The 25,294-nt window shown below is 39.7% G+C and overlaps 2 pseudogenes; one reads left to right on the forward strand and one right to left on the reverse strand.

The window, feature by feature from the left end:
• The first annotated feature begins 1,682 nt into the window (after positions 1-1,682).
• On the forward strand, positions 1,683-13,230 carry LOC117393418 (brain-specific angiogenesis inhibitor 1-associated protein 2-like protein 1; annotated as a pseudogene).
• A 196-nt stretch (positions 13,231-13,426) lies between these two features.
• Positions 13,427-24,796, reverse strand: LOC117393416 (brain-specific angiogenesis inhibitor 1-associated protein 2-like protein 1; annotated as a pseudogene).
• Positions 24,797-25,294: the final 498 nt, after the last annotated feature.

A 25,294-nucleotide genomic window follows, 5' to 3' on the forward strand; every position in this document is an offset into this window, starting at 1 on the left:
TAATACACTGGATACAAGTCTGACAGTGACCATCTCACTGCAACAGCATATTTTCACTCACTTGGTTAAAAAAAAATGTATCAGCAAATGTTTTATCAATAAAAAAAATAAATATAATGTAATGCAGTGGTGATATAGTGTCCACAATGTACACTTCTTTTAATGTATTTAATTTTAGCTAAGTTTCCTGTGGGTCATTCATGAGGCAGGAGATTGTCATGACAGAAAGATAAAACTATCAGTAAGACTTGGATTTCACACTAATTAGATTGTATGTGCCATTCTATAATACTCTGCCATTTCACAGCCCAAGGCCGACATCATTTTTTATATCAGGCTTCCTTTGTTGCTCTGAGTTACAGCGTGTTGCTATCTACCATCTCAACATCCAATGACATTACAAAGCACATATTTCGCCTGACGGTCGTTAGAGGCACAAACAAAATCATTTTAGACTTTTGAATTAAACTATGACATATGTAGATCATCGTTTTACATTTTGTCCAGTTATCTGAAACAGTTATAGCTTAATGACAGAATCATGTGCATTTCATGTTCAAAACTGTGGAATTTCACTGAAAATTAACTGTGACTTTTTTTGTTTTTGTTTGTTTGTTTAATAATCACAACTACAGGGAAGTGGGCGGACATAGGAGTAGTTGAATTTTTGAATTTTCTAAGCACTCAGTACAGGATTACTCAAACATCAAACATACATGAATCAATTGTGAGTAAACAATTGAAGAGGAACCCTGGTTAAAAGCATGAAAGGTCATAAAGGTTCCATAATACATCCCCTTTAAAGCAATATGCACCAACTGGACTACTTTAAAGATTAAACGTCAAATGATTAGTGAAGAGTAAAATCTGAACAATCCTATTTCTTCCCCCACTGACTACTAACATAAAATAAGCCACCACTTGACAGCTAAATCTGTTTTGGGAAGAAAGGGCGCATTTATTACTTAAACGAGGGGGACATCTAGTGGTCAATTATATATTACCCATTTTATGATTTTGATTTTTGGGTACTGACATGAAACAAAAAAACAAAAAAACACAAACAAAAATAAAACAAACTAATAAAATAAATAAATAAATAAATAAATAAATAAATAAATAAAAATAACATGCATTGAATATTTTAATATTTTTGAACCGACTAACGTGCATATAAAATTAAACTGGCAGTCCCTTTAACTGCTGTTACAAAAGTTACATTTTTTGGTTCCCACGTATCCACGAACGCTCCTAAAGTACAGTTTACCTGACTGTACCGCGTTGGCCTCCAGGGCGCGCCCGTCTCACTGTTCACTCCATGCGTTCACCTTTCCACCTGGCGCACGTGTTTATGAGTGAAGCAAACATGTCCACAACCGAGTCACGGTATTTCAGACTAAAATTATGCCATACTAACCTTTTGGCATCACTCCCTCTCCTCTGACGTCATGCATTACGTGTTTTAGGATCAACCCGCAACTGAACTGAGTGATTTTGTGCGTTGACTCTAATTATTTACTCAGAGCCGTGGTACGAAACCCTTACCGGAAATATTCTACGTTTATACTGGGTGCAACTTGACGCACCCATCTTTCGCTACGTCCACAGGTCCCTCCTCCCCCTACAAGTTTTGACAGCTTCGACGCTCATTTGCCAGGACTGCGCCAACAGGCTGACGCACTCTCACCCGCTTTTACCTGTTATTTATTGGATACATGCGGCTTTTGCGTCTCCGCCTGACTATGGGGAACTATCGGAATCCACTATTGTAATCGCGTTCCTTCTGTTTGAAAATTGGAGTTCCTACTGTTGTCTCTCTTTTTTTTTTTACAACTTTTACCTCTGGAAGTCGCAGATAAAAGCTTCAACATGTCAAAAAGCGCCACGGAGGAGGTGAACAAGCTCACGGAAAGTACATACAAGGTGAGCACATAGGCGCCTGTGGGATATAAGGATATATCATGAAATCCACATGAAACTGAATGAGACCACAGCTTTATCTGGAGTTCACGGGTGTTTTTAATTAGGATAGGAACTGCTAATTAGGCAACCTCTAACCAGAAATGTGCCTTCCCCAAATTAGCCAATTTAACAAAAACTCTATGGGCCCTCTTGGGAACTTTTCACAATAGCCTATTTGTTTTGAAAAAGACATCCAAAAATATTCCTGAAGTCTCCTACCTTTTTATCCATAGAGACTGCCCCTGACATGGAATGACAGTTACAGTGTTGAATCACTGGTTTGAGAAGGATAGCCCCACCCTAGGAGTGCCCTTGCTTTATTTTGAGTTACCAACCTGCCTGACCGCCCTTTGTGTAACACTGTGAGGTGATGGCATGTGTGTCGTTTGACGTGGTGGTTATGCCTCATTTAGATGGAAACCTCTGTGCATTGTGGCTTAGTGTTATACATATTATACAGCTTCAATGGAGCACAAAACCTCTTCATAGCCCTTGTTGATTTTAAAATGTTTTTTCTTAATGTTTCATTTTTGGAAGAATAGTCTATGGCCCTAAAATAATCAATGAGGAAGCAAATGGCATAGGTTGACAAAATATTCCAAACTTATTAGCCTGTAGTTGGTGAAGGTATTAGTACATTAGGTCATAGTACTTGTCCCTGACATATTATATTGATATAAAATGTACTGGTCAACAAAAGAACCCCTGCCTTGTGGCTAGGAGACTTACTTGTCTTCTCTGCTGTCCATAACTTTGTTTCAGATTATTTCAGATGATTACATAATATGTGGCCCGTTCATGTTGAATGTTTGTGCCAGTCAATTCTTTCATTTATTATCTACAAAAAGGGGCAAATGTGCAAAGGGGCACTATGTAACGGATCTATCTGCATCTGCCATCACCTGCTTGTCTCCGTGGGTTGTTATATCTTTGCATAGAATGTTCCACAGTATTGCGTTAAACTTGTAATTCACTAATCCTTATCTCATTGGAGACAAGCAGATGATACTACCAGGCCAATATTAGGCCAAGTTACAGGTCTGACCTTTGGAGAGGCGAGCCCAGTCACAGCAAGACTGAATGTTTTTCAATGTAGTATATACACTCACCTAAAGGATTATTAGGAACACCTGTTCAATTTCTCCTTAATGCAATTATCTAATCAACCAATCACATGGCAGTTGCTTCAATGCATTTAGGGGTGTGGTCCTGGTCAAGACAATCTCCTGAACTCCAAACTGAATGTCAGAATGGGAAAGAAAGGTGATTTAAGCAATTTGGAGCGTGGCATGGTTGTTGGTGTCAGACGGCCGGTCTGAGTATTTCACAATCTGCTCAGTTACTGGGATTTTCACGCACAACCATTTCTAGGGTTTACAAAGAATGGTGTGAAAAAGGAAAAACATCCAGTATGTGGCAGTCCTGTGGGCGAAAATGCCTTGTTGATGCTAGAGGTCAGAGGAGAATGGGCCAAGTGATTCAAGCTGATAGAAGAGAAACGTTGACTGAAATAACCACTCGTTACAACCGAGGAATGCAGCAAAGCATTTGTGAAGCCACAACACGCACAACCTTGAGGTGGATGGGCTACAACAGCAGAAGACCCCACCGGGTACCACTCATCTCCACTACAAATAGGAAAAAGAGGCTACAATTTGCTCACCAAAATTGGACAGTTGAAGACTGGAAAATGTTTGCCTGGTCTGATGAGTCTGGATTTCTGTTGAGACATTCAAATGGTAGAGTCAGAATTTGGCATAAAACAGAATGAGAAACATGGATCCATCATACCTTGTTACCACTGTGCAGGCTGGTGGTGGTGGTGTAATGGTGTGGGGGATGTTTTCTTGGCACACTTTAGATCCCCTAGTGCCAATTGGGCATTGTTTAAATGCCACGGGCTACCTGAACATTGTTTCTGACCATGTCCATCCCTTCATGACCACCATGTACCCATCCTCTGATGGCTACTTCCAGCAGGATAATGCACCATGTCATAAAGCACGAATCATTTCAAATTCGTTTCTTGAACATGACAATGGGTTCACTGTACTACAATGGCCCCCACAGTCACCAGATCTCAACCCAATAGAGCATCTTTGGGATGTGGTGGAACGGGAGCTTCGTGCCCTGGATGTGCATCCCACAAATCTCCATTAACTGCAAGATGCTCCTATCAATATGGGCCAACATTTCTAAAGAATGAATCAGCACCTTGTTGAATCAGTGCCACGTAGAATTAAGGCAGTTCTGAAGGCGAAAGGGGGTCAAACACCGTATTAGTATGGTGCTCCTAATAATCCTTCAGGTGAGTGTAGTATAAACACTTTTAATTGAAATGCTACATCAAAAACTTTAATGCCATACTGCGGAACATTTCAGGTAAAGCAATACCATCTCCATGGAGATGAGCAGGTGGCCAATCCTCTACCAGAAAAGTTACATTGCCTTCAAGTGATTGTGTTTTGGATCATTCATTGTTCAAATCCTGTTCATGATTCATTTTGGCTGTAAATGTATTAACCAACAGGAGCAGGTTAGCCTTCGTGACACACCTAGCCACAATAAATGTAGAACTTTTTCAGTTTTCTCAGCAGCCCTCTGTGAGATGCGACAGCTCCTTGGTATGATGAAAAGCCACCAAAAGACTCCAGGATTAATAATTTAGCTGCTTGTGTGTGTTGTGTGGTAAGATTATACAGGAAGCTTTCAGTGGCCATCACAAGTCTTTGCCGTACAGTGCTTATGAGCTGTCTGGGAGTCACTTACGACTCAGAACCTAACGTAGATCTATGCTGTGATCTGGGCTGGTCTGGGATTGTTTCATACAATACTCTACATTTATCCAGGCTTAGCAATGTCCAAAAGTCTACACTCAGCAATGGCCAGTTAAAACCAACTTTTAAAACTACTGTAAAATTCCCAGTATTTTTATTCCTTAATGTGTAAGGTAACTTTATGGCATTTTATTTCCTTCAACAGAATGTTATGGAACAGTTCAACCCAGGGCTGAGGAATCTGATCAACCTGGGCAAAAACTATGAAAAAGCTGTGGCTGGTAAGACATTAACCTTTCTATTGGGTGATCTGGATGATGGCAAGTAGGTCTGAACAATATAAAATGATGTTAACACTGCAATGGTTCTCTGCATAGTTATATTAATTATTTTTTCTTATATATACAGCTCTTTTTAGAGATTTAAAATTGAATCAAAATCAAATGTAGATGAAGAAAAAGTTCATGGTTCAGCCACAATAAAAAGTTACACATTTTCTAGGGCTCTAATAAAAAATAAATAAATAAATAAATAAAAAAAAGCAAAATTCAATAATACATTTTTGAATCATTGTTACTAAAAGTAAAGCACTTTTCTTTTCAGCCATGATTCTGGCATGGAAGCTGTATTTTGATGCTGTGTCAAAGATTGGAGAAAATGCTGCAGCATCCCCAGTCTCCAGAGAATTGGGTAAGTTTTATGCTATTAACTGCTTTTCATCATCTTATTTTTAGTGTGCAGTTTGTGTGGTGGGAAATGCAGTTACTGAAAGGTTTTTCTCACAAGTACCAGTAGTATACATAACATTTGTTTCAGATTTATTTTTAAAAGCTGACTTTTTTATTATTATTATTTGTTTGCTGTGATCAGATTAATTTGTATTTTATTTTCTAAGTAAAACACAGGGAGATGTAGCAGTACACCATAAAAATATGTAAAAAGGACATGGTGGTGGTTGGGGGACCCCCAGCTCTGTTTTTTTTTTTTTCCAGATTATGTTTATGTTGCCTGGTTTCACATGATGTGTACGCCATAACAACTTGTGGAAACAGTTGTTAAACCATTGAGGTGTACACAGACAGACTAGTTTCTCCTGCTTATGTGGAGCCTTTTTTTCATCATTTCTGTTGTGCTCATTTTGAGTTTTATACAAATATTTTGAGCTCTTCTTTAGTGCTGTACAGTGACTGCATGTATTTGGGTGATACTTACTAAATTGAGTTACTGTCTAAAACAAAAGGGAAATGAGTCTTCTTGGGGACTATCATAGGTTACTGTTTAGGATACACCCTAATCCTAACCCTATTGGCAAATGGTTAAATATGTCTTTAAGCGGCTTGTCCCATGTCTAATTTACAATTCCGTCCTGTTTGGCACATTTAGTCGCTGCCACCGGAGGTCTGTTTGATGTAACCATAGTTTGTGGCTCTACTCTCTTGTTGATGGACAAAAACTGCTAATTAATTTCAGCATCAGTGGGAAGTGCCACCTGCCACTGCAGTGTCTACTTCCTGGCTGTGCAGTTCAGAGAAGGGCATGTTTGTTTTTCAAGACTGTTATGTGGGTAGAATAAATGCATTAATCAAGTATTTCTAAATAAAGATGCCTACGATAAACCTATTGTTCTATAGTATCAAGATCAATCATCTGGTCCCTCAGGTCACATATTGATTAATGCAAAAGCAAAAGCAATGTACTGTGTGGATCAGGAGATAAATAGTGTAGTTTAAGTCTGTAGCAGAATGAGTGTAATTTGGGTGGAAGACTGAGACAGCTCCTGGATGTAGTGAGGCAGATCTGGTGAAACGTGAGCTGTGCTGACGTGTAGCCGGCCCGAAACCAGACCCTCAGAGTCAGTGGAGGATGGTGCTCCTCTCCTCCTCCTTTACCTCTGCCTCCCCTGCTCCTGTGTCCCAGTTCAGATATCAACAGGGTTTTCATTCAAACACCTCAGAATCATGACGCTCTTATACAAAGAGCAGCAAAAAAACTCAGGAATCAGGCCTTATAGTGTCAAAGGAGCAGTTTTCAAAAACACTCTACAACCAAAAGGCCAGGCAGTGAAAATAAAGAATCTATTGGTAATTTGGAGCTCAACTGGCAGCAGAGCCACTTTACATAATTCACATTCATGTTTGCATGTTGTGAAGTGTGCGTGTGTCCCAGACCACAGGGACTATACGCCCACAGAGATCCAACACACCTTTATGTTCAGAGCGGGGAGGAAACAAATTATTACAAACATTTAGAATAAAACATCTATCTAAAACCAAAGAAGCAGTTTTGTTACACTATCAAAAGTTGTCCACTTCTTTGCTATGATAAAATACAGCTGTGTAGTATGACTTGATGTGAGCAGGGTAAGCCAAACAGATCTGTGGCCAGCCTGCTGCTTTTATCAAGGTTCACTTTGTTGACTATTGGCAGTGGCTTCTGAGGTTGTCCACAATGTGACACACTCTCGCGCCCTCCACATTACCTGCCCTAGCACAACTGTTGCTTGGCAACTGCAATCACAATAAACATAATGGAATAAAATTAGCAGATTATAAGATTCGACTCAGTTGGTTTTGGCTGTACAGATTGTATTCAGTTTACTAAAGTATGGGAACTTTCCATAGTTCTTGTTTATAGTTTTTGGAAGAACCTGCTATAATAACACGTTTTAATTCACCTGGATTCTTCTGGTTTGTATCTCTTTCAAATAAAGCTGTTTCCCTGAAGTACCAAGGCTTCAAGATTATTATTAATTGTATTGTGAAACAAAGTTCTTGCTCCTGTTTCTCTATCACAGCTATAATCAGAACATGTTGTACTGTTTTGAAAATGTCCAGATCATGTCATTTGCTTATATGTATGGAAATACAAAGAGATAAATGACTAGACTGAGAAAATGGTTTAAGAACACAAAAATGAGTGCATCAATATCAGGCAAACTGTGCTTGTCTGTTTACTTACTATCATGTACTGTCTTTGGTTTTGTGTTCAGTCGGATGGATGGTCTGTATGGACCCTGTCCACAAGAATTAGTCATGACATTTAGGTTTATCCAAGTACAGTAGCAGTTCTGACACATAGCAGCAAAATGAAAGCACTTTGATTTCTTTTCTCTTGTCACAGATTAATCTAATCTGTGTTACTGTTTTCTGTGGCAGGTGTGGTTCTGATGGAAATCTCTGAGGTTCATCGTAAAGCTCATTATGAGCTGGAAGAAAATGTAAGTTCAGTCTTTATGCCACATCCCTCTCCCTCCACTAGATTTAGTGCACCTGTTGCTTTATTTTCACTTTCTGGACAGGCCTGAACATGTCTCAGAGCACAGCTGGGGCTCACACAGTGTGCAGAGCTCACTGCAAAACAATGCAGAGAATTGTCTGTGTGTATCTATATTTCTATTGTAATGCTTTTATATTTTAAGTTGCTAGAACAATGTCATTTTGTAGGCTAAATAAGACAAGGTTCCCAGTGCTGCTGTAGGAGGTTGTGGCTTCTTAGTGACTCATTGCACAAATTCAAACAGTGAAATAAACAGTTAGATCCTGATGGTATGTGATGATGTTTGTTGAGACAAAGCATGCCTGTGCTCCACGTGGGTCTAATGTACGGCACCACATCTCGACGTGGTGACGGAGCCTCAGCCCCTCACCACACTCACACTTACAAACAGGACAAGGCTGTGGGCTTTCCCACGCTCCAGCACTGACTCATGCAGACTTTCACCTTGGACTTGGCTCTCACTCCCGCACACACATGCTCCATACTCTCCCAATATCACCCCTCCTTCTCACTGTTAAAGTGGTTTTGCTGTGAGCTCCTGGAGACAGCAGACAAACTGTAGCCCATTCTGCCCTCTGTTTTGTGCTCACCTCTGTGTCTTTGTGTCTCCCTCACCTGAAGTTTAAAAGGTTTCATCGGGAGATAGTGTCCGAACTGGAGAAGAAAACTGACATGGATGTCAAATACATGACTGTAAGTAGACATACTATTCCTGAGTCAGCAGTCAAAATTGTATAGCATTACATTGATTTCTCCATGTTTTTATTATATTTTGGGGGTTGAGTTTGTATTGTATACTGTGTATTTGTATATACAAATACAATACATGATATACTGTGTTGTGTACTGTGCTGGGAAGAATACATTGAATATTGCGTACCTGAATTCAAATGTTCTTTGTAAGGTAGGCTATTCTGTTACATGGTCCAATTGGTGAACTGTATTTTGAATAGTGTAATACACTCACAATATATTATAAAAACACAACCTCACACCGCCTGCTTTATAATATGTTTGTTTGAGTGTTTGTTGTGGATTTATCACTAATTAGAGAGGGAAAATTTGCATGTGCGCTCACCATAAGATCTATGTTTCTATTTTTCTCTCTAATACTGTGCAGTTTGAAGCCTAAATTGTGTTATCCAGTTCTGCAATGTATTCCTTAGATTTTTGTAAAATAATTGTAACTAACTGTGCCGAAATACAATTACTCTATTAAAATTAGCATTCTGAATATATAATTTTGGTACATGTACTTGGTTACTTCCCAACATGGTATATAAGGAGCACAAAATATTACAGGGTAATTTTTTAAGACAGAATCCATCCCTGTGAACTGACATTACAGTTTATTTTTCCAGGCCACCTATAAGAGGTATCAAATGGAGCACAAGATGAAGCAGGATTCTCTGGAGAAGTCACAGTCAGACTTGAAGAAACTAAGAAGAAAAAGCCAAGGCAAGAATGCCAACAAGTACGAAAACAAAGAGAGTGAGGTGAGATGAAGGCATATGTTTATATGCTCATATCTCATAGTTTTATAGATTAGCATTTATAGATTAGCATGATATGGGTGCAGGCTAATCCGGAAAGCGGGCTGTGTTTTGTTGGCCGAGATGGCATCTCTCAATCACGCATCATCTTTGACTTTGGTGTATGTTAATTATAGAGTTAAATGTTGTTCTTGTCAACAGAAAAGTCCCTTGGGTGTGCCTATGAGTCTGTCACTGTATTAACAAGGAATGAACTTTGAAACTGAAGGAAGAGGAAACTGGTTTTAAATTGTTTTTGCTTTGAGATGCTTGAGATTTAAAATGCGCCTTTTTATCAGAACAGCTGAGAAAGTGTAATACTGTGTTTGTTTGAAGTAAAGTAGACACATTCCTTAAATATCTTTTTGCAGTAAATAATTATTTTTTGTTGAGTGAGTTGTCACTGAAACATTGTAAGGTGTGTGCCTGTTGAAGTCAGTGTAAAGGAAGTGAGGTTAGATCACTGGGAAGCATATGTCAAGTTACTTGTGGAAATGAATAAGGAAATTACAGATGCATTCAGATGTGTCTCAGATAAAATAGACATTTGGTTGACATTTGCTGATTTAAAATGACTACTGAACCAATATGTAAAAATTCTTGTTTAGTAACTGCACCCTGTATGAATTGCTGCTCATCTTTTTATTATGTATATACCCTTCAGTTTTAAAAGTGGCTGCTGTGTAAATGGTCCTGACCCAACCTGTCCGAGCTGATAAGGCAGTCTCCCTTTGCTTTAGTGCAAACCTATATTTTATAATGGCTGCACCTTGGTGATTAAGCCTTTAGAGGGAATTCATCACCTTTGTTTCTTTGCATGCTTTGTGTAGCTTTTGTATTGTCTGTTAAGGAAAACACACTGATGTTAAACATGTGGCTAACAAGATAAGCAAAGTTGATTTAATAAATCAAGCTAAATCATTGCATGTGATATTATCAAAAATATTAACTTGGTTCTTTCCTTGGTACATACTGGCAGTGCCTGGAGACCTTGATGACACGTCAGATGGACATGCAGTTGTTCGTTGCTGATGGCTGCAAAGAAGCGTTACTGGAGGAGAAGAGGCGCTTCTGTTTTCTAGTGGACAAAACACTGCATGTTCTCCTACCAAACTGCTGCTTTTCATGACAAGGTGAATACAACCCTCGCATGCACTTCAACCTTTTACCTAATGTGTGCTAAACCTTTGTGTTTTCTAATGTTGCTGAAAGGCCAAGGATATCCTCAAAGCAAAGATCAGCTCGTGGCAGGATCAGTGCAATGATGCGACAGACATGCCGGACAGTGTGCTGACCATGATTGAAGCTCTGCGTGCTCCAGTGTCCATCACGCCAATGCCCTCACCTTCCCCCTCACGCCACAGTGTGGTATGTCTCACTTTTCACATTCAAACTTATGTGAAGGACATGTTTAAACATTCATTTTACACTCTCAGAACATATCAGATCCACCGGCTCCCATCAAAAAGGCCCAAACTAGTCCACTAGCAAATCTGTTTGAACAAGGAAGCCAGGAGCCAGGTAATTTTTCAGTGCTATTTTGTTTTTTCATCCACATTAACTCTGTTTAGCAATTTAAAGGAATGTGTTTCATTTGTTGACAGTTTCAGATTATGGTAATGGTGAGGATGCAGGCCTCTCCCGGTCTGTGTCTGTAGCCACAGGTCTGAACCATGTGGTGAAACGGCCTCGAGTACGGACCATCTTCCCACACAACGCTGGCAACAACAGCACCCTGATCAGCTTTGACGAGGGAGACGTTATAGTTCTGCTGATCCCTGAAGAGAAAGACGGATGGATGTACGGAGAGCTGGAGAAGAATGGAATGTTAGTCAGACACTATCACAGTCCTGATCTTTAACTCACTGTGTGATTAGAAGTCTTTCCTTGTTTGTCTTCACCACTTTAAACATGCTGTCTGTTTAGGAGCTCCTCTGTGGGTCACTAGGGTGATTTTTGTGGTTGGGACTGCATTGTCCTGGGAGTTGTCTAGATGTGTTCTCCAGTCTGATTGTTATGCAAGACTTGTACATAAAGAATACAGCTTTACTGATAAGGCAATCAAAGACAAGTGCCTGAGGCTGCAGTGCAGGGGCCTGGAGTGAGGCACAGAGCACTGCCTGCTCCATATCGCTCATATTTGACTCTTTATTATCTTACTCATTATTACGGTCTTATCTTATTGCTGCAGGTGCCAGTAGACTCTGTTTGGGTGTCTCAGTTGTTGCACATGATTGTTTGTAGTTTGTTTTATAGTTTATTGTAGTTTGTTTGTAGACATGTCAGTAGTTTACTGTGAGTCTCATCCTAAATCTTATTAGGGCATGTCCAACAGTGTGAAGGTTGTATGGAAGAGAAAGCTTTACTGCATGGTAGTCAAGTTATGCTCAGATTTGATGGAAGCTATTTTTCTCCAAAGCTGTCTGTTGTAACATGGTATTTAACCCTCATTTTACGTTACATTTTTTGTGACATTTAATTAATATTTTGAGGCATTCTGGAATATAGAAGACAAAGAAAAAAATCCCCAAAACAAAATAAAAAAGTGACATTGTCACATGTGTTTTTTGTTGTTGTTTTTTTTAATGTATATGCAGAAACAAATGGCTGTATTTCCCTTTAGACAAACCACATGTTATGGAGAAACGTGTAATTCAAATCAGCGTAATCTAAAATTTTGTAGAGAATGAATTGATTGCAGATATGAGCAATAATAATTTAGTGATGCAAGAAGGAACTTCTTAACATCACCTGTGAATCTGTGTAATTGTTTGCTTGATGGCCAACTTCAGGACAACTCCTTTGACTACCAGTCACCGTGTCTGTCCTCTGTGTTTCCTCAGGAGGGGCTGGTTCCCTTCATCCTACTGCCGTGCACTCACAGAGCCTCTGGTGAACAACAACAGGTAAAGAAACGTGTCCAGTATCCGGGCTCATGTTGCACCCGACTGTATTGTTGGCATGACTTCCTCCAGTTACTCCCGTTAGACTGATAACCTTTGTAATCCAGGGCAGGACTCTCCTCATCCTAAACTGCAGATTCCTATTGTTGAGTTTCAGATGACATCACAACATTCTATAGGTCAATAAAATGTAATAAAGGTGGGGGCAGGTAAAATTAATATTTGTTAAATAAAGCTTTTTTTGTAGGGTCTAATCACTAAAGAAATGATCAGGTTTTTTTTTATTACTTTTCACATTTCTGTTATGATAATACAATGTAATCGATAGGGAAAAACTGGCTCTTGCCTCCCATCTGGTAGTCTGACATTACCACATTCTACAATCTGAAAACCATCAGTTTATATCTTTTTATGTAATGGTAATGAATGTGTAATATAAAATGAGAGTTTAGACTGATCATGGAGTTAGTCAGTCATATGTCTGTCTTCTCTGTAGTGTCTCAGCAGCCCCATACCGAAGTCGAAGTGTTGTCAACCTGCATCATCAAGACACAGAGACAGACGAGGCGACCATGGTGCTGCCCCCAGCCGACTATTGTAATGTGTCATATCAAAACCCAGTCAAAAACAGCATGATGCCATCGGTTTAATGCTGTCCCCAGTGACAACCACCAGCCCTCACCCACGCCCTCTGCCACCTCATCCTCCTCGTCTGACCCAAACACGGTTAGTCCTTTACCTAATTTTGATTGTCAGGGATTTTCTGTTTTATAGAATTAAATCTGTTTATAAATGTTGTGAACCTACTTTCAAAAAAGACTGACAAAATATCTGACAGTGGGGCCAGGCCAGAATATATATATATATATTATATATATATATATATATATATATATATATATTCTGGCCTGGCCCCACTGTCAGATATTTTGTCAGTCTTTTTTTGAAAGTAGGTTCACAACATTTATAAACAGATTTAATTCTATAAAACAGAAAATCCCTGACAATCAAAATTAGGTAAAGGACTAACCGTGTTTGGGTCAGACGAGGAGGATGAGGTGGCAGAGGGCGTGGGTGAGGGCTGGTGGTTGTCACTGGGGACAGCATTAACCGATGGCATCATGCTGTTTTTGACTGGGTTTTGATATGACACATTACAATAGTCGGCTGGGGGCAGCACCATGGTCGCCTCGTCTGTCTCTGTGTCTTGATGATGCAGGTTGACAACACTTCGACTTCGTATGGGGCTGCTGAACACTACGAGAAGACAGACATATGACTGACTAACTCCATGATCAGTCTAAACTCTCATTTTATATTACACATTCATTACCATTACATAAAAAGATATAAACTGATGGTTTTCAGATTGTAGAATGTGGTAATGTCAGACTACCAGATGGGAGGCAAGAGCCAGTTTTCCCTATCGATTACATTGTATTATCATAACAGAAATGTGAAAAGGTAAATAAAAAAAACTGATCATTTCTTTTAGTGATTAGACCCTACAAAAAAAGCTTTATTTTAACAAATATTAATTTTACCTGCCCCCACCTTTATTACATTTTATTGACCTATAGAATGTTGTGATGTCATCTGAAACTCAACAATAGGAATCTGCAGTTTAGGATGAGGAGAGTCCTGCCCTGGATTACAAAGGTTATCAGTCTAACGGGAGTAACTGGAGGAAGTCATGCCAACAATACAGTCGGGTGCAACATGAGCCCCGGATACTGGACACGTTTCTTTACCTGTTGTTGTTCACCAGAGGCTCTGTGAGTGCACGGCAGTAGGATAAGGAACCAGCCCCTCCTGAGGAAACACAGAGGACAGACACGGTGACTGGTAGTCAAAGGAGTTGTCCTGAAGTTGGCCATCAGCAAACAATTACACAGATTCACAGGTGATGTTAAGAAGTTCCTTCTTGCATCACTAAATTATTATTGCTCATATCTGCAATCAATTCATTCTCTACAAATTTTAGATTACGCTGATTTGAATTACACGTTTCTCCATAACATGTGGTTTGTCTAAAGGGAAATACAGCCATTTGTTTCTGCATATACATTAAAAAAACACAACAAAAAACACATGTGACAATGTCACTTTTTTTTTTGTTTTGGGGATTTTTTTCTTTGTCTTCTATATTCCAGAATGCCTCAAAATATTAATTAAATGTCACAAAAAATGTAACGTAAAATGAGGGTTAAATACCATGTTACAACAGACAGCTTTGGAGAAAAATAGCTTCCATCAAATCTGAGCATAACTTGACTACCATGCAGTAAAGCTTTCTCTTCCATACAACCTTCACACTGTTGGACATGCCCTAATAAGATTTAGGATGAGACTCACAGTAAACTACTGACATGTCTACAAACAAACTACAAATAAACTATAAAACAAACTACAAACAATCATGTGCAACAACTGAGACACCCAAACAGAGTCTACTGGCACCTGCAGCAATAAGATAAGACCGTAATAATGAGTAAGATAATAAAGAGTCAAATATGAGCGATATGGAGCAGGCAGTGCTCTGTGCCTCACTCCAGGCCCCTGCACTGCAGCCTCAGGCACTTGTCTTTGATTGCCTTATCAGTAAAGCTGTATTCTTTATGTACAAGTCTTGCATAACAATCAGACTGGAGAACACATCTAGACAACTCCGGACAATGCAGTCCCAACCACAAAAATCACCTAGTGACCCACAGAGGAGCTCCTAAACAGACAGCATGTTTAAAGTGGTGAAGACAAACAAGGAAAGACTTCTAATTCACACAGTGAGTTAAAGATCAGGACTGTGATAGTGTCTGACTAACATTCCATTCTTCTCCAGCTCTCCGTACATCCATCCGTCTTTCTCTTCAGGGATCAGCAGAACTATAACGTCTCCCTCGTCAAAGCTGATCAGGGTGCTGTTGTTTGCCAGCGTTGTGTGGGAAGATGGTCCGTACTCGAGGCCGTTTCACCACATGGTTCAGACCTGTGGCTACAGACACAGACCGGGAGCCTGCATCCTCACCATTACCATAATCTGAAACTGTCAACAAATGAAACACATTCCTTTAAATTACTAAACAGAGTTAATGTGGATGAAAAAACAAAATAGCACTGAAAATTACCTGGCTCCTGGCTTCCTTGTTCAAACAGATTTGCTAGTGGACTTGTTTGGGCCTTTTTGATGGGAGCCGGTGGATCTGATATGTTCTGAGAGTGTAAAATGAATGTTTAAACATGTCCTTCACATAAGTTTGAATGTGAAAAGTGAGACATACCACACTGTGGCGTGAGGGGAAGGTGAGGGCATTGGCGTGATGGACACTGGAGCACGCAGAGCTTCAATCATGGTCAGCACACTGTCCGGCATGTCTGTCGCATCATTGCACTGATCCTGCCACGAGCTGATCTTTGCTTTGAGGATATCCTTGGCCTTTCAGCAACATTAGAAAACACAAAGGTTTAGCACACATTAGGTAAAAGGTTGAAGTGCATGCGAGGGTTGTATTCACCTTGTCATGAAAGCAGCAGTTTGGTAGGAGAACATGCAGTGTTTGTCCACTAGAAAACAGAAGCGCCTCTTCTCCTCCAGTAACGCTTCTTTGCAGCCATCAGCAACGAACAACTGCATGTCCATCTGACGTGTCATCAAGGTCTCCAGGCACTGCCAGTATGTACCAAGGAAAGAACCAAGTTAATATTTTTGATAATATCACATGCAATGATTTAGCTTGATTTATTAAATCAACTTTGCTTATCTTGTTAGCCACATGTTTAACATCAGTGTGTTTTCCTTAACAGACAATACAAAAGCTACACAAAGCATGCAAAGAAACAAAGGTGATGAATTCCCTCTAAAAGGCTTAATCACCAAGGTGCAGCCATTATAAAATATAGGTTTGCACTAAAGCAAAGGGAGACTGCCTTATCAGCTCGGACAGGTTGGGTCAGGACCATTTACACAGCAGCCACTTTTAAAACTGAAGGGTATATACATAATAAAAAGATGAGCAGCAATTCATACAGGGTGCAGTTACTAAACAAGGTTTTTTACATATTGGTTCAGTAGTCATTTTAAATCAGCAAATGTCAACCAAATGTCTATTTTATCTGAGACACATCTGAATGCATCTGTAATTTCCTTATTCATTTCCACAAGTAACTTGACATATGCTTCCCAGTGATCTAACCTCACTTCCTTTACACTGACTTCAACAGCACACACCTTACAATGTTTCAGTGACAACTCACTCAACAAAAATAATTATTTACTGCAAAAATATTTAAGGAATGTGTCTACTTTACTTCAAACAAACACAGTATTACACTTTCTCAGCTGTTCTGATAAAAAGGCGCATTTTAAATCTCAAGCATCTCAAAGCAAAAACAATTTAAAACCAGTTTCCTCTTCCTTCAGTTTCAAAGTTCATTCCTTGTTAATACAGTGACAGACTCATAGGCACACCCAAGGACTTTTCTGTTGACAAGAACAACATTTAACTCTATAATTAACATACACCAAAGTCAAATGATGCGTGATTGAGAGATGCCATCTCGGCCAACAAAACACAGCCCGCTTTCCGGATTAGCCTGCACCCATATCATGCTAATCTATAAATGCTAATCTATAAAACTATGAGATATGAGCATATAAACATATGCCTTCATCTCACCTCACTCTCTTTGTTTTCGTACTTGTTGGCATTCTTGCCTTGGCTTTTTCTTCTTAGTTTCTTCAAGTCTGACTGTGACTTCTCCAGAGAATCCTGCTTCATCTTGTGCTCCATTTGATACCTCTTATAGGTGGCCTGGAAAATAACTGTAATGTCAGTTCACAGGGATGGATTCTGTCTTAAAAATTACCCTGTAATATTTTGTGCTCCTTATATACCATGTTGGGAAGTAACCAAGTACATGTACCAAAATTATATATTCAGAATGCTAATTTAATAGAGTAATTGTATTTCGGCACAGTTAGTTACAATTATTTTACAAAAATCTAAGGAATACATTGCAGAACTGGATAACACAATTTAGGCTTCAAACTGCACAGTATTAGAGAGAAAATAGAAACATAGATCTTATGGTGAGCGCACATGCAAATTTTCCCTCTCTAATTAGTGATAAATCCACACAAACACTCAAACAAACATATTATAAAGCAGGCGGTGTGAGGTTGTGTTTTTATAATATATTGTGAGTGTATTACACTATTCAAAATACAGTTCACCAATTGGACCATGTAACAGAATAGCCTACCTTACAAAGAACATTTGAATTCAGGTACGCAATATTCAATGTATTCTTCCCAGCACAGTACACAACACAGTATATCATGTATTGTATTTGTATATACAATACACAGTATACAATACAAACTCAACCCCCAAAATATAATAACATGGAGAAATCAATGTAATGCTATACAATTTTTGACTGCTGACTCAGGAATAGTATGTCTACTTACAGTCATGTATTTGACATCCATGTCAGTTTTCTTCTCCAGTTCGGACACTATCTCCCGATGAACCTTTTAAACTTCAGGTGAGGGAGACACAAAGACACAGAGGTGAGCACAAAACAGAGGGCAGAATGGGCTACAGTTTGTCTGCTGTCTCCAGGAGCTCACAGCAAAACCACTTTAACAGTGAGAAGGAGGGTGATATTGGGAGAGTATGGAGCATGTGTGTGCGGGAGTGAGAGCCAAGTCCAAGGTGAAAGTCTGCATGAGTCAGTGCTGGAGCGTGGGAAAGCCCACAGCCTTGTCCTGTTTGTAAGTGTGAGTGTGGTGAGGGGCTGAGGCTCCGTCACCACGTCGAGATGTGGTGCCGTACATTAGACCCACGTGGAGCACAGGCATGCTTTGTCTCAACAAACATCATCACATACCATCAGGATCTAACTGTTTATTTCACTGTTTGAATTTGTGCAATGAGTCACTAAGAAGCCACAACCTCCTACAGCAGCACTGGAACCTTGTCTTATTTAGCCTACAAAATGACATTGTTCTAGCAACTTAAAATATAAAAGCATTACAATAGAAATATAGATACACACAGACAATTCTCTGCATTGTTTTTGCAGTGAGCTCTGCACACTGTGTGAGCCCCAGCTGTGCTCTGAGACATGTTCAGGCCTGTCCAGAAAGTGAAAATAAAGCAACAGGTGCACTAAATCTAGTGAGGGAGAGGGATGTGGCATAAAGACTGAACTTACATTTTCTTCCAGCTCATATGAGCTTTACGATGAACCTCAGAGATTTCCATCAGAACCACACCTGCCACAGAAAACAGTAACACAGATTAGATTATCTGTGACAAGAGAAAGAAATCAAAGTGCTTTCATTTTGCTGCTATGTGTCAGAACTGCTACTGTACTTGGATAAACCTAAATGTCATGACTAATTCTTGTGGACAGGGTCCATACAGACCATCCATCCGACTGAACCAAAACCAAAGACAGTACATGATAGTAAGTAAACAGACAAGCACAGTTTGCCTGATATTGATGCACTCATTTTTGTGTTCTTAAACCATTTTCTCAGTCTAGTCATTTATCTCTTTTGTATTTCCATACATATAAGCAAATGACATGATCTGGACATTTTCAAAACAGTACAACATGTTCTGATTATAGCTGTGATAGAGAAACAGGAGCAAGAACTTTGTTTCACAATACAATTAATAATAATCTTGAAGCCTTGGTACTTCAGGGAAACAGCTTTATTTGAAAGAGATACAAACCAGAAGAATCCAGGTGAATTAAAACGTGTTATTATAGCAGTTCTTCCAAAAACTATAAACAAGAACTATGGAAAGTTCCCATACTTTAGTAAACTGAATACAATCTGTACAGCCAAAACCAACTGAGTCGAATCTTATAATCTGCTAATTTTATTCCATTATGTTTATTGTGATTGCAGTTGCCAAGCAACAGTTGTGCTAGGCAGGTAATGTGGAGGCGCGAGAGTGTGTCACATTGTGGACAACCTCAGAAGCCACTGCCAATAGTCAACAAAGTGAACCTTGATAAAAGCAGCAGCTGGCCACAGATCTGTTTGGCTTACCCTGCTCACATCAAGTCATACTACACAGCTGTATTTTATCATAGCAAAGAAGTGGACAACTTTTGATAGTGTAACAAAACTGCTTCTTTGGTTTTAGATAGATGTTTTATTCTAAATGTTTGTAATAATTTGTTTTCCTCCCCGCTCTGAACATAAAGGTGTGTTGGATCTCTGTGGGCGTATAGTCCCTGTGGTCTGGGACACACGCACACTTCACAACATGCAAACATGAATGTGAATTATGTAAAGTGGCTCTGCTGCCAGTTGAGCTCCAAATTACCAATAGATTCTTTATTTTCACTGCCTGGCCTTTTGGTTGTAGAGTGTTTTTGAAAACTGCTCCTTTGACACTATAAGGCCTGATTCCTGAGTTTTTTTGCTGCTCTTTGTATAAGAGCGTCATGATTCTGAGGTGTTTGAATGAAAACCCTGTTGATATCTGAACTGGGACACAGGAGCAGGGGAGGCAGAGGTAAAGGAGGAGGAGAGGAGCACCATCCTCCACTGACTCCGAGGGTCTGGTTTCGGGCCGGCTACACGTCAGCACAGCTCACGTTTCACCAGATCTGCCTCACTACATCCAGGAGCTGTCTCAGTCTTCCACCCAAATTACACTCATTCTGCTACAGACTTAAACTACACTATTTATCTCCTGATCCACACAGTACATTGCTTTTGCTTTTGCATTAATCAATATGTGACCTGAGGGACCAGATGATTGATCTTGATACTATAGAACAATAGGTTTATCGTAGGCATCTTTATTTAGAAATACTTGATTAATGCATTTATTCTACCCACATAACAGTCTTGAAAAACAAACATGCCCTTCTCTGAACTGCACAGCCAGGAAGTAGACACTGCAGTGGCAGGTGGCACTTCCCACTGATGCTGAAATTAATTAGCAGTTTTTGTCCATCAACAAGAGAGTAGAGCCACAAACTATGGTTACATCAAACAGACCTCCGGTGGCAGCGACTAAATGTGCCAAACAGGACGGAATTGTAAATTAGACATGGGACAAGCCGCTTAAAGACATATTTAACCATTTGCCAATAGGGTTAGGATTAGGGTGTATCCTAAACAGTAACCTATGATAGTCCCCAAGAAGACTCATTTCCCTTTTGTTTTAGACAGTAACTCAATTTAGTAAGTATCACCCAAATACATGCAGTCACTGTACAGCACTAAAGAAGAGCTCAAAATATTTGTATAAAACTCAAAATGAGCACAACAGAAATGATGAAAAAAAGGCTCCACATAAGCAGGAGAAACTAGTCTGTCTGTGTACACCTCAATGGTTTAACAACTGTTTCCACAAGTTGTTATGGCGTACACATCATGTGAAACCAGGCAACATAAACATAATCTGGAAAAAAAAAAACAGAGCTGGGGGTCCCCCAACCACCACCATGTCCTTTTTACATATTTTTATGGTGTACTGCTACATCTCCCTGTGTTTTACTTAGAAAATAAAATACAAATTAATCTGATCACAGCAAACAAATAATAATAATAAAAAAGTCAGCTTTTAAAAATAAATCTGAAACAAATGTTATGTATACTACTGGTACTTGTGAGAAAAACCTTTCAGTAACTGCATTTCCCACCACACAAACTGCACACTAAAAATAAGATGATGAAAAGCAGTTAATAGCATAAAACTTACCCAATTCTCTGGAGACTGGGGATGCTGCAGCATTTTCTCCAATCTTTGACACAGCATCAAAATACAGCTTCCCTGCCAGAATCATGGCTGAAAAGAAAAGTGCTTTACTTTTAGTAACAATGATTCAAAAATGTATTATTGAATTTTGCTTTTTTTTTATTTATTTATTTATTTATTTTTTATTAGAGCCCTAGAAAATGTGTAACTTTTTATTGTGGCTGAACCATGAACTTTTTTCTTTCATCTACATTTGATTTTGATTCAATTTTAAATCTCTAAAAAGAGCTGTATATATAAGAAAAAATAATTAATATAACTATGCAGAGAACCATTGCAGTGTTAACATCATTTTATATTGTTCAGACCTACTTGCCATCATCCAGATCACCCAATAGAAAGGTTAATGTCTTACCAGCCACAGCTTTTTCATAGTTTTTGCCCAGGTTGATCAGATTCCTCAGCCCTGGGTTGAACTGTTCCATAACATTCTGTTGAAGGAAATAAAATGCCATAAAGTTACCTTACACATTAAGGAATAAAAATACTGGGAATTTTACAGTAGTTTTAAAAGTTGTTTTAACTGGCCATTGCTGAGTGTAGACTTTTGGACATTGCTAAGCCTGGATAAATGTAGAGTATTGTATGAAACAATCCCAGACCAGCCCAGATCACAGCATAGATCTACGTTAGGTTCTGAGTCGTAAGTGACTCCCAGACAGCTCATAAGCACTGTACGGCAAAGACTTGTGATGGCCACTGAAAGCTTCCTGTATAATCTTACCACACAACACACACAAGCAGCTAAATTATTAATCCTGGAGTCTTTTGGTGGCTTTTCATCATACCAAGGAGCTGTCGCCATCTCACAGAGGGCTGCTGAGAAAACTGAAAAAGTTCTACATTTATTGTGGCTAGGTGTGTCACGAAGGCTAACCTGCTCCTGTTGGTTAATACATTTACAGCCAAAATGAATCATGAACAGGATTTGAACAATGAATGATCCAAAACACAATCACTTGAAGGCAATGTAACTTTTCTGGTAGAGGATTGGCCACCTGCTCATCTCCATGGAGATGGTATTGCTTTACCTGAAATGTTCCGCAGTATGGCATTAAAGTTTTTGATGTAGCATTTCAATTAAAAGTGTTATACTACACTCACCTGAAGGATTATTAGGAGCACCATACTAATACGGTGTTTGACCCCCTTTCGCCTTCAGAACTGCCTTAATTCTATGTGGCATGATTCAACAAGGTGCTGATTCATTCTTTAGAAATGTTGGCCCATATTGATAGGAGCATCTTGCAGTTAATGGAGATTTGTGGGATGCACATCCAGGGCACGAAGCTCCCGTTCCACCACATCCCAAAGATGCTCTATTGGGTTGAGATCTGGTGACTGTGGGGGCCATTGTAGTACAGTGAACCCATTGTCATGTTCAAGAAACGAATTTGAAATGATTCGTGCTTTATGACATGGTGCATTATCCTGCTGGAAGTAGCCATCAGAGGATGGGTACATGGTGGTCATGAAGGGATGGACATGGTCAGAAACAATGTTCAGGTAGCCCGTGGCATTTAAACAATGCCCAATTGGCACTAGGGGATCTAAAGTGTGCCAAGAAAACATCCCCCACACCATTACACCACCACCACCAGCCTGCACAGTGGTAACAAGGTATGATGGATCCATGTTCTCATTCTGTTTATGCCAAATTCTGACTCTACCATTTGAATGTCTCAACAGAAATCCAGACTCATCAGACCAGGCAACATTTTTCCAGTCTTCAACTGTCCAATTTTGGTGAGCAAATTGTAGCCTCTTTTTCCTATTTGTAGTGGAGATGAGTGGTACCCGGTGGGGTCTTCTGCTGTTGTAGCCCATCCACCTCAAGGTTGTGCGTGTTGTGGCTTCACAAATCTTTGCTGCATTCCTCGGTTGTAACGAGTGGTTATTTCAGTCAACGTTTCTCTTCTATCAGCTTGAATCAACTCGGCCCATTCTCCTCTGACCTCTAGCATCAACAAGGCATTTTCGCCCACAGGACTGCCACATACTGGATGTTTTTCCTTTTTCACACCATTCTTTGTAAACCCTAGAAATGGTTGTGCGTGAAAATCCCAGTAACTGAGCAGATTGTGAAATACTCAGACCGGCCGTCTGACACCAACAACCATGCCACGCTCAAATTGCTTAAATCACCTTTCTTTCCCATTCTGACATTCAGTTTGGAGTTCAGGAGATTGTCTTGACCAGGACCACACCCCTAAATGCATTGAAGCAACTGCCATGTGATTGGTTGATTAGATAATTGCATTAAGGAGAAATTGAACAGGTGTTCCTAATAATCCTTTAGGTGAGTGTATATACTACATTGAAAAACATTCAGTCTTGCTGTGACTGGGCTCGCCTCTCCAAAGGTCAGACCTGTAACTTGGCCTAATATTGGCCTGGTAGTATCATCTGCTTGTCTCCAATGAGATAAGGATTAGTGAATTACAAGTTTAACGCAATACTGTGGAACATTCTATGCAAAGATATAACAACCCACGGAGACAAGCAGGTGATGGCAGATGCAGATAGATCCGTTACATAGTGCCCCTTTGCACATTTGCCCCTTTTTGTAGATAATAAATGAAAGAATTGACTGGCACAAACATTCAACATGAACGGGCCACATATTATGTAATCATCTGAAATAATCTGAAACAAAGTTATGGACAGCAGAGAAGACAAGTAAGTCTCCTAGCCACAAGGCAGGGGTTCTTTTGTTGACCAGTACATTTTATATCAATATAATATGTCAGGGACAAGTACTATGACCTAATGTACTAATACCTTCACCAACTACAGGCTAATAAGTTTGGAATATTTTGTCAACCTATGCCATTTGCTTCCTCATTGATTATTTTAGGGCCATAGACTATTCTTCCAAAAATGAAACATTAAGAAAAAACATTTTAAAATCAACAAGGGCTATGAAGAGGTTTTGTGCTCCATTGAAGCTGTATAATATGTATAACACTAAGCCACAATGCACAGAGGTTTCCATCTAAATGAGGCATAACCACCACGTCAAACGACACACATGCCATCACCTCACAGTGTTACACAAAGGGCGGTCAGGCAGGTTGGTAACTCAAAAAAAGCAAGGGCACTCCTAGGGTGGGGCTATCCTTCTCAAACCAGTGATTCAACACTGTAACTGTCATTCCATGTCAGGGGCAGTCTCTATGGATAAAAAGGTAGGAGACTTCAGGAATATTTTTGGATGTCTTTTTCAAAACAAATAGGCTATTGTGAAAAGTTCCCAAGAGGGCCCATAGAGTTTTTGTTAAATTGGCTAATTTGGGGAAGGCACATTTCTGGTTAGAGGTTGCCTAATTAGCAGTTCCTATCCTAATTAAAAACACCCGTGAACTCCAGATAAAGCTGTGGTCTCATTCAGTTTCATGTGGATTTCATGATATATCCTTATATCCCACAGGCGCCTATGTGCTCACCTTGTATGTACTTTCCGTGAGCTTGTTCACCTCCTCCGTGGCGCTTTTTGACATGTTGAAGCTTTTATCTGCGACTTCCAGAGGTAAAAGTTGTAAAAAAAAAAAAAGAGACAACAGTAGGAACTCCAATTTTCAAACAGAAGGAACGCGATTACAATAGTGGATTCCGATAGTTCCCCATAGTCAGGCGGAGACGCAAAAGCCGCATGTATCCAATAAATAACAGGTAAAAGCGGGTGAGAGTGCGTCAGCCTGTTGGCGCAGTCCTGGCAAATGAGCGTCGAAGCTGTCAAACTTGTCGGGGGAGGAGGGACCTGTGGACGTAGCGAAAGATGGGTGCGTCAAGTTGCACCCAGTATAAACGTAGAATATTTCCGGTAAGGGTTTCGTACCACGGCTCTGAGTAAATAATTAGAGTCAACGCACAAAATCACTCAGTTCAGTTACGGGTTGATCCTAAAACACGTAATGCATGACGTCAGAGGAGAGGGAGTGATGCCAAAAGGTTAGTATGGCATAATTTTAGTCTGAAATACCGTGACTCGGTTGTGGACATGTTTGCTTCACTCATAAACACGTGCGCCAGGTGGAAAGGTGAACGCATGG

The sequence above is a fragment of the Periophthalmus magnuspinnatus genome, unplaced genomic scaffold (assembly GCF_009829125.3).
Source record: "Periophthalmus magnuspinnatus isolate fPerMag1 unplaced genomic scaffold, fPerMag1.2.pri scaffold_105_arrow_ctg1, whole genome shotgun sequence".
Classification (NCBI taxonomy): Eukaryota; Metazoa; Chordata; class Actinopteri; order Gobiiformes; family Gobiidae; genus Periophthalmus; species Periophthalmus magnuspinnatus.